Source organism: Dermacentor andersoni, chromosome 1, assembly GCF_023375885.2.
Source record: "Dermacentor andersoni chromosome 1, qqDerAnde1_hic_scaffold, whole genome shotgun sequence".
Taxonomy (NCBI): domain Eukaryota; kingdom Metazoa; phylum Arthropoda; class Arachnida; order Ixodida; family Ixodidae; genus Dermacentor; species Dermacentor andersoni.
The window spans coordinates 365,708,609-365,723,512 of NC_092814.1; the positions used below are offsets into that span (position 1 = coordinate 365,708,609).

The window sequence follows — 14,904 nt, forward strand, 5'->3', positions numbered from 1 at the left end:
CACAAGCTGGAATTTCCTTTTACTAACAGTTGCTTAGCGCGCGTAACCACTTTGTTTATTATTTATATACGGTCGTGTACAGGTAATGTAATGCGAACGCAGGTGGAGTTCAGTTACCACTCAGAGAGAGCGTTTGCTGCGATGTTAGGAACACTCAAGTTCCTGGCATCCACATTCGAAATGACATTCACTTCCTCACGTTCGAAAGGTAAGAGCGCAAAAAAAAATGCTTATGAAAAGTGCATAATACAAAAAAGCAAAAAGTACCTGCAAAATATGCATTGAGAAATGGCAAACGCTACGGCACGACGCGATCGTATCGGACAAAGAACAATTAAAGAAAAACTGAAAAATCCGCGGTGAAATCTCCGAGGCATATCGAGTAGCGGTTTACACTGCCGCACAAAACACGTGTTTCTGACATGGTTTCGCAGGAAGGTCACGGAAGTGGATATTTTACAGACCGACGCAGCATTGGCTTTGAAGAGATGCGATGACTTCTTGGAGACGTCAGAAGGCAGCCGTCGAAGCAGCCGTACCTCGTTTCTCGTTACAATACGGAAATGCTCGCGCTTCACGGTCATGTCAGTCATATAATTATCCGTTTGTAAGAATTTGTGCACGTTGTACTTGTGGCAATCGTGTATTTATCACGTCGATCGCTATTACGCGCAACGGGTGCCCGAGATCTCCAGCCAATTAGGAACACGAACAATTACGAACATGCACAAAGTTCCACAAGGCGAGATTTATATCGCTGAAATGACCATGAAACGCGAGCATTTTCGTATTGTAATGAGAACCGAGGTACGGCTGCTCCCACGGTGTACCCAAAAACCGCACTTCAAGTGCATCCTCGCTCTTTCCCCTGTGGAGGGTAGCAAACCAGAATATTCTCCGGTAACCTCCCTGCCTTTCCCACCCCGGTTATTTCTCTCTCCCGCTCTGTAAACCTCAATCTACGTCGTCATTTCTAAAGCAATCAAGGCCATTCTTTGCTATCTCAATGGAAGGTCGGGTCGGGTTGTTTTATACATTTTTGTTTTGTTTTGCATCGGCTTTCGCGTTTACAGAAAAAAAAAAAAGCTGCAATGCTTGACTGAGCTCACTTTGCTCTGGTAGTTTCGGTTTCCGTGTGCGAAACTTCTCGTGTGGAACAGCGTTTCCTCATCAGCGGCTTTGGGACGCCCACCACTCAAGATCGCGACGGTTTGCAGTGATAGTCCCTTATGAAAATGGTTATGGCCTTTATGTTTACTGTATGTTTCCCGCAGTTCACATGAGGAAATGTCCTTTATGTTTCCTCCATGTTGAAATTTGGCCACTGCTTTTATGTTTCCGTCATGTGTCCTCCCTTTATGTATCCCTTATGTTACCGTACTTTATGTTTCCTCCATGTTGAAATTTGGCCACTGCTTTTACGTTTCCTTCCTGTGTCCTCCCTTTATGTATCCCTTATGTTACCGTACTTTATGTTTCCTCCATGTTGAAATTTGGCCACTGCTTTTATGTTTCCGTCGTGTGTCCTACCTTTATGCATCCTTTATGTGGCCGCAGTGATGAAATCCTGTATTTTACGTAGACATGCATAGATGAAGAGTTCCGTGTGCACATTTTATTTTTATAAACATTTCCTGAGTTAAAAAGTTTTGCATTGGTTTTCATTGTAAGGTTACTGTTCCCTACATGATGCAGCGCACGGATTGGAACTCTGCTATGGCACAGAAATTCATGCCAATTTGTTCTAAAATTACAAAGTAATTAGACTTCATAGATTATTTCAGTATAACACTTTGATTGCCACTGTACGTTCCTCACTGCAGTGCTGCTGTTCTAGTTATGTCTTTGTTACTAATATAAAATGTAATGTTTGGATAGAAAGATCAGGTTGGATCAGTGCTCGCACTTTTAAAAGAAAGTTTTGACTATACTTTGCAAAGGTTTGTCTGAAACTACGAACAGTTTATTGGACTATCTGGATGTTACTGCAATTTGCCACGTCTGCTCACAGCAGACCTCTGGAATGTGGTGCTTGGGACCTGAAAAACAAAACAAAAGATAATCTTTTTCACCAATTCAAAAATGTTCATACAAGCAAGAACAGCCTGGCCTGTATGCACACCGCTAAGAAACGTGGAGCAGTCAAAAGCAGCTCATAAAAACATCAGGGCGACACAGAAGCTTTTAACTAATTGTTGTTTGAAACAGACTGAGCTGCCAGTCCACTCAGGTATTAAACTGCTCACAATTTTTTTTAAACATTTCTGCAGCAGCTGCTAAGTAGTACATGACCTTTAGATGTAGGCAACTGGCCAACAAATCTTTGTGTTCCTGCTTGTACAGATGTCTCGTAGTTATATCTCAAGTGGTTACACCATTATATGGTAAAATTCAGGCGGGAATAAAACCAGCAGCAAACATCAGACTACCTGGGAAATTATCACCAAAACTTAAATATCTAGTAAATCAAACGAACAATCGATTACGAAGGGTCTAAAACCTAGGCCGCAATTTTGTAGCGATCCCTTTTCCGATGCTACTCCTTTTGCTCATTGATCTGACCGACATTCGGCTATCGTTATTAACTAGAACAGCCAGCCATGGAAGGTGGGTTATAAGAGTGGCACACATCGAGCGGAAAGCATCGCAAGAAAATCGCATCCCTTATTAGGCAGTGCTACAAGCCACTGCCTTTAACAATCGCATGCACTGACATCCTGTTCTTCGGATTAAAATATTAATGAAAGCGAGCGTCTGATTGACATGCCTCGATTAAAAAGAAATTTCGCTGTTGTAATGTCGGTCTATATTTGCCCTACAATATAAAAGACAAATACGCGAGCACGTCGAACACAAACAATGCGTACAAGTTCTCGCGAAGCTGGACTTCAAACTGAACGCCATCAATAAAGTAATCTTCACACAAGCTAATATCTGTTCAAGTGTCACACATCGCAGTCGCGTGCCAACTCGCGATGCCCGTGACACATCGACATGCATTACACACGTAACTTGCGGAAATTCATATCTACGGAAGAATTTCTTGCCGGCAAACTACCGAGAAAACAGTAACTTTCAGCGTTTACGTAAATATTTGCCCATTAAGTCCCAACGATCAGCGGTGGTAGCACATCACTCCATAAAGCAAATAAGCGGTAAGAAATAATAAATTTCACGGAAACTACCCTCGTGAAACGCTTTGCTAAATGTGCACAGCAACATGGTCAACATACGCTCAGAACGTGTTCTGTTGTCGTTCCACAAAGCTTACTACATCAACCAAAAGCTGCGAGAATGCGCGCAAGCGTCAGACCTGCTTACCTTCAATGTGGTCAGCAAACGGCTCCTTCGTCTCGCAGGCAACACGCGACGACGCTCTTTCCGGCGCGAACACTGTCGAATTGCCGATGAACACCAGCGCACGAAAGCACAACTTTCAAAAAATTCTTCCACGCACCATAATTCGAAGCCACAGTACCAGGTATTCCACGAGCGAACGCGGACAGGCGAGAACAAAGGCAGCTCGGACGGGCGCTGTAGTACGCATAAGACACTGGCGTATCACAGGAAACATAAGGCGAACTAATGGCGTTATACGAGTCCAGAGGTTTCCTGATGGTTAATGCACACGGTACGGATCACAGTTTGTTTAGGCACTTCGAAAATATGATTCAATTAACGTGTAACTGCAACGAGTACTCTAACCGCGCACACCAACACAACGTGGCCCAGCTCAACCGTCACACAGCGGCAGCGCCGCACTGCGGTTAACAAGTGAATTTAGCCTCCGAGATCTACATTTTCTTTTAGGGCGGGCATTTTGTAAAAGCACGGCCTTCGAGATTTAAAAAAGGTTGTAGCTGGAAGAAAGGCTGGTATTTAAACACAAATTATTGAGTTTAAAGTGTCTTGGTACGTTGCTTTTTTTTAAGGTATCTACAGAGATTTCAGACGAGCTATGCGCGAACTTTTGCCGACGGACACGAGCCAATCAGCGCGCATCATGTGCAACTCCGTGTGCTTGGGATGGCGGACGGTGGGCGGGCAGTCGCGATAGCTGTGAGACCCACCGATCAGAAATTCGGAATCACCACACATATACACGCTTCTTATGGCGCCCAGTGGCGTGTTTTTGAGAATGTCAGGCCTTATCTTGAATAGGTGGAACCATATTTCCTCGTAGCGTAAGGAATAAAGACGACAAAATGTGGCGATGGCTGGCTTGCAGCGGCAGCGGAACTTCGGCCAAAGTGAAGCAGGCGTACTGCTGGCATGCTCGCGTAATCAAATACGGCCATACCCCGCACACAACTTTCATACTCAGCCAACTCACAATTATAAATTATTCAGTTGTACGCCCAAGCAAGCATTTACGGGATCCGCGCTGCCCTTCTACGCGTGCTAATATCGACACAGCAGTTACTCGTGCTTGTGGTCAGCGCGAAAGCGACGAGAACAGCTACTTAAATGGTTGTATAATCATATACGCTCACTAGCAGAGCGGCAGATTGGCCGCGGAGGCGTCCGCCTCTTTTGCGGTTCATGTAGCGCAAGCCATCGAACACTGCGCGTCGTGCCACCGCGTCTCCAGCGGCCGCGCAATTGTGTTTTGTCGTGAGGGATTATTCGCTGCATGAGGCTTTGATGTACGTATGTACTGTTGATGGCGCGTGGTGATCAATACGGCCAAGATAGATAGGGAGGGGGAGGCAGGTGCACCCTCCCCCCATTTTTTTTTACTTTGATACGCCAGTAGTTAAAGTTAATACATCTTTCAGGTAGACAATCTATCTGTAGCATGTGTAAAAAGATAATCACTGAGCGCACTCTATGTTTCCTGGATGTGCACTCGAGGGAGTACACAGCCAGGTAACACAGAGTGCCCACACAGGTAACATAGTGCGCATATATATATATATATATATATAAAGTCAGATATATAAAGTAAGTAGATTATTTCCCAAACTGGAGGCGAAGCGGAGCATCTGAAAGGCGCCTGCTATGAGAACCGTCTTAAACACTCAATCAACTATATTTGATAGCCTAGCTGGCGCAAAACTTTCATGAAATTCTTGCATATTAGGTTAAATACTGCAGATTTCTGCATATGACTTGCTACTGGAGAATAGCTGGTTGAAAAATTAAGAAATACTTTATATATTAAGAGAATGCATGGCATAAATCATTATATACACCATCCTATTTCATGGCATGCTCGATTTTCCGCACAATATAGCCACAATTAGTGCCGGTCGGCATGTCTAGTGCGAGCGGTGCAAGCAGTGCCTTTTCCTTGAATCTGCCAGTGACTAACATACAGCACAGATAGCTCTAACTGTACTATTCGCAAAAGATGCTTACTGCGCACATTCTGTTACCTACATGTGCACTCAAGTGCACATGGAGGTAACATATAAAGAGTGCATGCACCATATATAGATTAATGCTCTATGTTACCTACGTGTGCACTCAAGTGCACACCTAGGTAACATCCCGCCGTAAACACAAAGGGCACATACTACAATAATTATAATAAGGGTTGTTTTCTTGGGGCAAAGGAAAGGATAAGTAGAGATTTAGTACTTACAATGACTCTGCAGAGTGTATCAACGGCTGTCACAAAGTACAGATATATCTGCCTGTATTATATGTACAGACAGTTGTTATGTGCACTCTATGTCACCTACATGTGCACTCAAGTGTACACTCAGGTAACACATAGTACACACCCAGTTAACATCCTGCCGTAAACATAAAGGACACATCCTAGAGGCATAATAAAGGTCACTTCCTCGAGGTATACGTTAGGATGAGTAAACATGTGGTACACACAAAGTTGGCGTCCCGGAGGTCACACAAAGGACAAGGAATCATAAAGGTCACATAGGGCACAAGAAGGAAACATAAAGGAAACATAAAGGCAATGACCATTTTCATAGGGGGTGAATCTGAGACGGCGTTAATGGAAGAGGCTTTTCGTGAATACGGGCTTAGCGTATCAGCGCCGAACGCTGATATATAGTAAAAGCATTCCGTGCCCTTGATAGCGCCAGACATGACGCTGACCGTACATGTTGTGGGACGGAGTGGCCGTTATCTTGAGCTGCCATGTTGGTGCGTCATGAAATAGGAATGCATCTGGGCACGCTGTGGTAGCGCCTGTTCACGCGCTTCGGATCGTCTACAGGAAGCAATAATGTAGCAACGAAGACGATGCTGTGCCTATCGTAGAGACGATGTTCTCGAGAAGATGGTGTCATTATTTAACAACAAGCAAGCAAGATGGCGATATCCATTGCGAGAGCGTTCTGCTATGGCTGTGACTGTGGTCGGCACGGGAGGAATTCCTCAAGTTTGCGGTTATTTTTCTTTCCTTTTGCTTCATAGTTACACGTAAACTATCAAGAAAGTTTAACCAGACAAAACTGTCCTTCACGAGCATTCACACGGAAAGAAAGCGAGTCTTTCATTACGTCATCATTACGTCATCGTTACACCTTTCTAGATCAAGCATACTAAAAACTCAGCGCCCTTCCACTCTGTGAAGAAGGATGACCAGTGAAGCTGTGTACGTTGGCCCCTTAATGGCAAACTACACCTCCGCCGCGGGTCGGCCCGGCATTGCACTATCTTCGGCATCGGCCGACGTATGGGGAGTTTTTTGCGTACCGCGCCAACGACACGAAAATTTCCTTGGACGGTAGAGGTATAAAGCTTCGCTGTAAAAGATACACAGCACAATACAAGCAGTGACACCCCAACGAAAGCGTCAGCGCTCGACTCATTTATTCCGTTCATTGCATCCTAGTTCCAAAGCCGCCCTGTTTCCCATTGACGATCGATCTACATCAAATACTCCTGCTTTCTGCTTTATTGATGTTTTGATATTTCTTTGGGCTTTTGGGTACGGCGCGGTGACCAGCCGCCGCAGAAGAAAGCGCGCTTTCTCGCATCACACAAGGGCATCGCGGGCGCACATGCGGATGGGCGAGTAAAAACGAGGGAGCACTAATAAAATGTTATGCAGAACACACGCAACGTGAGAATCGATGTTATGCGATTTTGTTGCTACCTGGCTTTTCCAGCACCATTTGTGGTTCTTCCAAGGGATACCCGATGAATCAACGTGTTTTTGCAAAGCAAGCAGTTGTGTTTGACGTGAGCCTGTGTGTGACACAAAAACAGGGGTCGGATTCACGAAAAGCTTTGCGAATTCTACCCCTGTTTCTTGCAGTCGAGAATAGCGGCCGAATTCACAAAGATTTTCGGGCCCGTATGCACAAAGCCATTTACGCTATAACTGCTTTCATGAACAGACGCCAGTAAATCGTGGCATCGGATATACTAACGCGATTAGCATTTCTTGGTTATCTGCGGCGTTTTAGGCCTTTATATATGTATCGCCTATCTAGCCTCTTGCCCAGTGCCCCAAGTTGTCTGCCAGTTGGGCCACGAGGTATGTGCGCGTGTTGGTGATGTCATCGTGATCATTGCAACACCGTCATTCCAGCTTCGCCAATCAACTCTTGTGATGCCGACGTCGTCACCCCATGGTCGTCAGATGACCGTCGACATAAGGGCTTCGTATTACGGTAGTCGTTACGCCATTTCAGTCGTGCGCTCGTCGTCATCCGATGGCCCTCATACCGTCGTCATGCCATTGTCGTCATTGTGTTGTCATACAGACATCGTCATGCATTCGTCAGGAAACCGTGGTTGCGCTGTCGTCGCAAAATATTGCAAAATCATTGCAAAATATTAGTGTGATCTTTCGTTGTAGAGCAAGCACGACATTATTTCATGTCGCAGGAACAGCGGCAGACAAGCGGACTAGAGCAACACAACGTCCAATGTGGCACACTTCATGGCTGTGTAACCGCTGCCAAGATCGCCTAGACGTCGATTTTTTGTCTGTCAGCAAGTATGCTTCAAGAGGCAGCCTGCAGACAGCGTACCGAGTGACGCGATTGCTTCTCAACGCGTTCCATTTCGAAGAGATGTACATTAAATAAGGAGACTCAAGGGTTGATGCCTGATATCCTGTCGGTCACTCCTCGGTATCATTCAAGTGAAACATGCAGCATCCTTGTGGGGTTCCCTTTCTTTTTTCGGGGGGAGGGGGGGGGGGGTGCCATTGGCTGCCCAACCGCATGCTCAGCTTTCAAAGGGCTAACTCAATTTCTGTGGCGTATCCACGTTCAAGGTCGATCCATTAACCTCCCGATTCGTGGCGAAATCTATTCCCAGTCACTGAACTGCGGGGTGCACGAAAAAAACAAAGAAACAACATCAGTAAAAGAAACATGACGCGAAGGAGCCGAGAGAAGTCAGTAAACAGACAAATCGAAAACCACTCGACAATGACAAGCGTGACGCAGAACGGACCTCTGACCGCACGAGTGCCGCGGTCATTGAGTGGCGTTTGCGCGGGAGCGTAATGCGTTATGTCCACCCACGTGGGGGGCGGTCGGACGTACGCCGTTCTGCTTCGCTCTCCTCTTGCGCACTTTTCTCCCGTTCGGGCGACGCGCCGAGGGTGTAGCGCCAGCGAGAACAGCACCGGCCAGGCGCTGTTGTCATCACCGCCCCGCGGGCGATCCGAGCCCGCTCGTGTCCACACGGGCCGTTTCGATCGAGTGACCTCGAGAGCAGACGTCCGCGCTTCGTCGCTGCTCGGGCTGAGACGAGGCCCCACTCTGCCGTGTGTGCGTAAGAGCGTGAGTGCGTGTTCCCCTGCTTCTTTAGGAGCAACAAAGAGAGCGCGGGCAGTGACAGAAGCATCTACGGTCCGTTGCTGTGGACGTCGAGCAGAAACTGAGAATAGAAAGAAATGCGAGAACCAGAAAGAAAAGATAAGACAAACTGCTTTAGGAGCCAGGCATCCCGACTGGTTGCTGGCTATCAGATGCTGCAGGCAGAACGAAGCCTTACGTTAGAGTCGCTGAAAACTTTGGTTTTAGTCTTAACGTCTTCCAGGAGTGGTATTAGTAGGCGGTTAGAGGGCTGGCAACAACTATTCGCTTTTTTTTTTCTTTTTTTAATCTTTACGCGGGGGCGAGAGATGGGTCGTTCAGTTAGCGAACTTTCTGTAGTGGCATCCCTGTGGGCGTGTGAATCTGTTTAGTAAGCTCGACCACACTTATTTCGAGAGCTGTTGTGATAAAAACGCTGGGGCAAATAATTAATGGCCGAATTCACACAGTTTTTTTTTCTTTCGTAACTGCTGTTTGCCATTGGCCAGTCGTCTTCGCCAACGTTATATCCAACATCACTCTCATTATTAATCACAGCGGTTGCTAAATAGCAATTTAGAAAGCGCGCCTCCATATACATTCAAGTGCCAAATTAGTTAACGCTGGTGTCTTTCGGATGCTTCTTTTGGTTATCTTTCTTTATTGAAAGCTTAACAGTGCTGGTTTGTCTCATGGCTAGCACCTCTACACTTAAGGCTCAAAAATATCTTTCCTGTACAAGACAGCAAATCTCATACTACACCTGCAACGAGGGACGCCCAACATTGCAAGATATCATACATACTTGAAGGTGAATAAAGTTGCAAATCTGTCAATAACTCACGACCTTACTCCCTTTTAGGTGTAAGCGTGTTACTTAGAGAGAGATTTACACTTTTATTCACTGTTAAGAGTGTAAATTAATTTACAATGTAGTTGGAAGACGAGAGCTTCGCGGCGATCTTTATGAAAGTTCTCCTGACGCAATTTTTGTGGCACTTTTCATCCTCTGTCGCAGCCACATCATAATTCCTTGTCGCAAAAGGTCGCCAAAAAGCAAACTGCATTTGTCGCCAGCAATTATTCGATCTTACCCTTTAAAGGTACGGGTGTTGGTTATGGTACAGGAAATCACCCTTAAGCAGGCGACCATTTGTACTTTGTATTGCTTAAACTTATTTATTTTTGCAGAATTAATATATTTATCAGTTTGTGGTATACAGGGTGTGCTTTTTTTTTTTTACCTGCACCAAATTTTTAAAGATTGCCTATGGCAGATAGAACAATTCTAGCACCAGTTACCAGATAATAATTTTCAAGCTGTCCGACGAAATGCATTGGCGTTTCAGTTATTATCTTTGATGAAACCGCTGCTTCATTCATTCAAGCACAAAAGTAACTGGAACACCAATGCATGTCGACGGGCACTTCGAAAATTAATATCTCGGAACTGGTGCCGTCCAGAGAATTCCTTACACGTGGATACGCCGCGCGAACTCAGTTGCTATAATTCGTAGATTAAAATATGTGGCATAAAGTAATTAATTCAGAATCAAAATCAGAATCGGTTTTTATTGAGATCATTAGAATGATTACAAGTAGTTAATATTCAGGAGGAGGTCCCGGAGTCAAATACTGCAATGGGACCTCCTTTACAAAGTAAACGTAATAAAACAAAAGTACAGCAGTTTTCAACAAATTGTTAAAAAATTACAGGTTTTAGTATGAATACCATGATTGAAGAATTACATATGCATAAATGTCATGAAAAAAAGCACTGTAACGCAATCTCGTTGACAACTGATGAAGTAACGGCGTAGATGACGTGACGAACACAGTAGGATTTGTTAACTCGAATGTATATGTGAGGCAAAAACAGAAACCTAACGGTATGGCAATGAAAATGAAATGAAGGGACCCTGAAAGAATGGTTATGAGTATGGACTAGGCATACGTATTCGACAGAATGTAATCTCTTAATTGTTTCTTGAATTCGTGAATTTTAAGTGTTTTTATGTAAATTGGTAAGTGTTCCAGAATGCGATAGATGAAAAATGGACATTCTGTTTGCCATAATTAGTATGGATTTTAGGTAAAATGAAGTTCCTATTTATTGCAAACCTGGTAATATTAGTATTTAATAGAGAAGACTGTGGTAACAAGCTATCGCATCGTGTGTAATTGATTTGACGGAACAAAAAGGTACCTAGATTATATTTATCGAGTTGTGTGACTGTAAGAATGTGATTAGTACGTAAAAAATATGAGGCGTTGTTATTATATGGGCTAAATGTAATTATCCTAATATCCTGATTCTGTAGAATTTGCAATGAGTTTAAATGGATTACGTAAGTGTTTCCCCAGCAAGTAACGCAGTAATTAATGGGGGAATGAATAAATGAAAAGTACAATGATAGTAATATTTGATGGTCAAATATGTTTCGTGCTTTTAGAAGTACCCTAATCCCGTAGGTAATCTTCTGTTTTAGTTTGGTTTTGTGTTCAGTAAATTTAAGATGTTTGTCTACTTCTATGCCAAGATAATTGCATGAAAAACTTGCAGGGATAGGACTTCCGCCCAATAAGATAGGAGGAATGGAGTGAAGTGTTCGTTGGTGGGACGTGAATACAACAAATTTTGTTTTAGACGGGTTTATCTGTAGCTGGTTAGTTTGGCACCACTCCATCAGGCTGTGTAAGTCGCTATTAAGGTTAGATACTAAGGTCGTAATACATTTATTGGAATTAATAATAGTAGTATCATCTGCATAAAGTATACATTTCGAAAAGGACAGGCAGTTAGGCAGATCATTCACGTATAATAAAAACAAAAGCGGACCCAATATGGAACCCTGGGGCACACCAATATTAGTGAACATGGTTTTAGAATGAACGGCTGAAATGGTTACTACTTGCATTCTGTCTGTTAAGTAATTTTTTAGTAACAAGAGCGCTCGGCCGGTGATTCCCAATGATTCAAGCTTACGAAATAAGATGCGGTGATTTATTTTCTCAAACGCTTTGCTTAAATCTACAAACACTGACGCTGCATAATTCCCTTCATCGATAGCTAGCTTTAGTTGATCGGTTAGAGCAACGAGAGCCAGTTCGGTCGTGTAACCCGAGCGAAAGCCGTATTGGAATGGTGAGAGAATATTAAATTTTGTAAGGTAATTAGTTAAACGTTTTTCTATTAGCTTTTCGATTACCTTACTAAAGAATGGTAATACACAGATGGGGCGATAATTGGAAATTAAAGAGCGGTCACCTTTCTTAAAAATTGGTGTTATCTTGCCTTGTCTTAGCTCTTGTGGGAAACTGCCTGATTTAAACATGACGTTGATTATGTCTGCAAGGACATCACTTATTAGGGGCGCAATTAATTTTATATGGGAAGGGTGTAATTTATCGATGCCGGCGCCGGTTATTTTCATGTTGTTTATAATGCGTAGAACTTCCTGAGATGTAGTTGGAAATAAAAAGAAAGAATGTGGCAGGCGCTGGGGCACGGGATTGTCATGCGCAGGTGGCTGTAGCTCGGTGCTAAAGAAGAAATCAGCAAACGCATCAGCTATTTCTTTGACGGTCTTGTATACCATACCCTGATATGCAATTTCTGTTATAGCTTCGCGTTTATTTGCCCTGTTTAAGAAGGAGTTACCGATTTCCCATTTCTTTTTTACGTTTTTACCGCATTCCAAAATTTTCCTTTCGTACCATGTTTTTTTAGCTTTTTTCAATGTGGCAGAAAGCTGGTTAGAAAACTTTTTGTACCGAATGGCTAAATTCTTGTTAAATGGTTGTCGTTTGCTTTTCTTATAAAGATTATCCTTTTTGCGCATTAAAGCTAAGAGCTTATCTGTTATCCATGGATTTTGAGGCGACGCGTACTTCTTCTTGCATTTAACTTGAACGGAATGACGATCAACACGTGACTTAAGCATAGAGATAAACAGTGCAAATGCTTTTTGTGGATCATTTGTAGAAACGATGGGGGACCAGTCAAGGTTCGACACGGCGTCAAGGAATGATTGTTTGTCTAATATAAACTTCGTGCACGTGATTTTTTCGGAGCCATGAGTATAGTGAAAATTTAGAAATATAGGATAGTGATCAGTTATGTCGGTCATCATAACACCTGCGTCTGGTGGATATGCCAAATTTGATAATGCATGGTCAATTAATGTACCTATGGGGTGGTTAGCACATCGTGTCGGTGTCTTATTTAGACATTCATAACCAAAGCTGTTAAAACAATCAGAATAATGTAAAGCATTAGTAGACGTACTATCAGCGAGGTTAATGTTGATGTCGCCTATAATTATTACATTTTTGCTTTCATCTGCTAGCAGTCTCATGACTTTATGGAGAGCAGTACAGAAGTCTATTGCTGATGACGAGGGTGAACGATATATGCAACCAATTATTAGGTCTTTGTTGTCTATGTTGAGGAAGTCATTTTTAAGTTCAATCCAAACGTCTTCACAATTAGTTACATTAAGTTCAAGATCGTTCCTTCGGTTGTAAGTAATATCTGAATAGATGTGCAGCGCTGCGCCGCCATGGTTGCTGAATTAAAAAGTTCATTAGCGTAATTAAGTTATTATTCGATTGAACATTTTGATTTCTCATAGAAGTAACGGCCGCCTCAGGAAGTAATTTACATCAAGGGTTACAATTGGGCTATCTGCCATAGGAAATCTTGAAAAAAATTTGGCGCAGCTAAAAAAGAAGCACCCTGTATGTGTGATTCTTATATTAGGAAAAATTCTGTTTCTTAACTCTGTTTTGCGATAGACGGCTCTAATGTAGCCTATACCTTCCCGTTCATCAACTGCTACGAAAAAAAATTTAGATGTTGGGTTTTCAGGAATTCTCATTGAGTTATCGTCCTATCTCATTAGCTAGCGTCCCATTCAATACCATGTAACACGTAATATACCCTCAAGTCATTGGTTTTGAAGACTCTAACAATTTTGTTCATCATTCATAAGACAGGCTTCACGAGGCTCTCTACTGTGAAACCCAACTGGTAATGTTCGTTCGTGACCTACAGTACAATGTCGGTTCTAACCTTCATTCTGATACCATCTCTATAGACTACGCAAACGCCTTGGACGAAGCACCGCAACAGGGCTACATACCAAAGCTTTCGCAGCCTATACTAGCACCCAGGTGATCTAATCTGGATACAGTAATTCCTGGCGAATCGCTTTCACTTCGTTGTCGTACGTTGTCGGTCATCTGACACTCTCTCAGTGAGTACAGGTGTTCCCCAGCATTCTACTCTTGATTCAGCAAGTATTTTATCTACATGTTTATTTTGCCACCTTATAAAAACAGAGTAATAATAGCAAATTGGCAACTTAGCTCACAATTTACCATCGGTGCTGATGTGTACCAAAAGTCCTCCGCCCAGCCGCCTTATGCGAAGTTCTACGTCACTGCGTCTATGCAATGCATCAGTCCCTTCAAAATAGTCCCAGCGGAATTCATGCAATTCGCTGGCGTATAACGTTACACAAGCATGATCTGTGCCAACGAAAGATTAGCAAAAATATTACTACGTTCTGCCGACGGCAGACGACGCAATCCAAACTCTGACGCTACGATCCACGACTCATTAAATTGCGGCAACATAGCATGTCAAAATGGAGATTTTCACTGCAGCAAACTGCCTACAATCAAAGCATTGCGACTGCAGCGAGAAACTACTGCTGGTTGACTATGATCTTGTCCAAGGAGGTTGAAAATGACGAAAACAGCTTTTCTGTCGCGTCGTATGGACTGTACCAGGTAATGAAAGCCAACAAAAGATCAAGGCGGCTCGCAGCCGGCATTCAACGTTAAATTTTTACTGTAGCAAGGAGTTATTACACGACAAAGCTAACGCTATTTTCTTTTATTTCGCCCCATGGAAATATAATCGCGAAAATTGGGCGAACGCAAATAGGCGGCAGCAGAAATGAGGCAGAACTGGGTTCGTATCCAAACTAAAGCTCTTACGCTAGAATTGTTCGTTATATATTCGAATGTTGAGATAACCCTGATGCCTGACATATTATTACCGAAAGCGACCAAAAAGGATACTCACGAACGAAAACCTTTATAGTGCATTCAGCCACAGCATGCTGTGGCTGCTTACATTGGCCGGCCGGAGTTAGTTGATTTT

General features: G+C 43.4%; 1 protein-coding gene and 1 long non-coding RNA gene across 2 annotated transcripts in view; one reads left to right on the plus strand and one right to left on the minus strand.

Annotated features, from left to right (window-relative positions):
• LOC126516748 (frequenin-1-like) overlaps positions 1-14,904 on the plus strand; it is a 559,465-nt gene that overhangs the window by 26,859 nt on the left and 517,702 nt on the right. The window lies entirely within an intron of this gene.
• On the minus strand, positions 1,942-3,782 carry LOC140215390 (uncharacterized). The gene is made up of 2 exons (XR_011892345.1): positions 3,322-3,782; positions 1,942-2,039 (listed from the first exon to the last, which is right to left on the minus strand). It is a non-coding gene; the product is annotated as an uncharacterized lncRNA (long non-coding RNA).